The sequence below is a fragment of the Capsicum annuum genome, chromosome 4, assembly GCF_002878395.1.
Source record: "Capsicum annuum cultivar UCD-10X-F1 chromosome 4, UCD10Xv1.1, whole genome shotgun sequence".
Taxonomy (NCBI): Eukaryota; Viridiplantae; Streptophyta; class Magnoliopsida; order Solanales; family Solanaceae; genus Capsicum; species Capsicum annuum.
In genome coordinates this window covers 9,777,794-9,779,754 of record NC_061114.1, presented here as the reverse complement: position 1 = coordinate 9,779,754, position 1,961 = coordinate 9,777,794, and the positions used below count along the sequence as shown (strand labels likewise).

At 28.8% G+C, this 1,961-nt stretch overlaps 1 long non-coding RNA gene across 1 annotated transcript; it reads right to left on the bottom strand.

The window, feature by feature from the left end:
* Window positions 1-207: 207 nt before the first annotated feature.
* On the bottom strand, window positions 208-1,034 carry LOC107869848. The gene is made up of 2 exons (XR_001673982.2): window positions 853-1,034; window positions 208-760 (listed from the first exon to the last, which is right to left on the bottom strand). It is a non-coding gene; the product is annotated as an uncharacterized LOC107869848 (long non-coding RNA).
* Between the last annotated feature and the right edge of the window lie 927 nt (window positions 1,035-1,961).

Sequence of the window (1,961 nt, the reverse complement as noted above, 5' to 3'; positions counted from 1 at the left end):
TTGATCTTTTTTTTTTTACAGTTAATAAAGCTCAAATATTTGACAGAGAGAATAAATTCACTCAAGATGAAAAGTTCATATAGCAAAAAAGAGAATAATTAATAATTAGGATATGATACTCATAAAAATATATTAATTCACGTGTGGTATTTTGATCAGTATCGCAATAAACAAATACTAGTAAATTGCATATAAAATGAACACAAGTTAACAATATACATTTATTTAAGTTATAACCCATATATTACAATAGTTAGATGGTTCCCCTATATTTGGAAAACAAGCTAGGTTACATATTTATCCTCTGATTATACAAACTTGGAAACACAACATTACTTAAAATTCTTGAATATACACAAAGACATATCAAACATAAAATAGTAATTACATTCATCCTTTGCACGTAGTAAGTATAATCTGCCCGCTCTAAGGATACTTCACCCATAACAACACGCATACTCTTTAACTTGCTTAGAATCACAACATTATTTAACTTGGTCGAAGGATAGTTCCAAAATAACATTCACCAGTAACAATCCTAAACTTCAAAACACGGAACAATCCCAATAACGATAATTATAAAGTCCACGTTCAGAACAAGTTTTACATAAAGTTCCATCACTGCAATCGCTATGTGAATTGCAAAATCAATAACAAGTCATATCATTACCAAATAAAAAAAGTAAGTTTACTTTCATCTTTGTAATATCAATTGGTAAGTCTCTTAAAGCCACCACTTTAGGACCCCAAGAGATACTAACTGCACATAAATAAAATGTAAATAATAATTAGAATAATTAGTATACACAAATTATTACAAAGATAGAAGAACGATAAAAGTAAGTTTAGAACCTGAGATTGCAACAAAGAGAGCAATGAAGAGAAAAGCTTGTTTAAGAGAAACCATCTTAACTTAATTAATTTGGCTCAAAGATAATAGATTGAAAAAGTGATGTTTTCTTTACTTAATGGAAGGTGATATTTATCCTATCATTGATATAAGGGCATTATAGTCATTTGAAGTTTAAGATGTGAAACACATTCATCCAACCTTAGAACCATAAATTAGAACTTGTCAAAATCAAATAATGGAACCTCTTATTTCTTTGTTAAAATAATTAGCACCCCGATATATTCCTACATAATTAACTGAGATTTTTATAATTATTTTATAAGGATGGTAAGTTAAGGTGTATGTTTATGTTATTTTAACTTATAGAAAATGGGCTGAAGTAACTCTATCATTGGACCTGGGCCCATCAGATAGATAGTCATGTGAGCAATCTTATCGCGCTCCATTTGTTTGAATTTTTTTTTTTTTAGTTCATTTTACATAGAATGGTTATTTTTTTTTAGTAACTTTCTAATTCCAATTTTTCATGTGAAATGTTTAAAACACATAAAATTCAAAATTTTATTTTATTTTCTTAAATTTCAGTTCAAGAATTAGCCAATCTAATTGATAGTAGGGAGTACCTTTCTTCAATCATGTGATACTTACACTTCATCCACAGTGCTGTTAACGTCGTTAAGGTACTTATTAAACATAAGTAACTTAACATACGGGCATTTTAGACATTCTAAGTTGTAGGTGATAAACATATGGTAGTCATTAACATTAATATAAGGACATTTTAGATATTTTAAGTTGTAGGCGTTAAACATATGGTAGTCACTACGGGTCGTTTGGTAGGAGAGATAGATAAGGACAACTAATTCAGAGATAAATTTAGAAAAGGAGCTTATCCCATGTTTGGTTGAGACAAAATGCATGGAATAGCTAATCCCGAAATTACTTATTTTCCAACCAAACGACCCCTAACATTAACATAAGGGCATTTTAAGTTGTAGATGTTAAACATATAGCCGTCACTAATATTAACATAAGGGCATTTTAGACATTTTACGTTTTTGTATTGTATAAATTTTATATTTTTGTTTGTATCTACTAATAGTGTAAA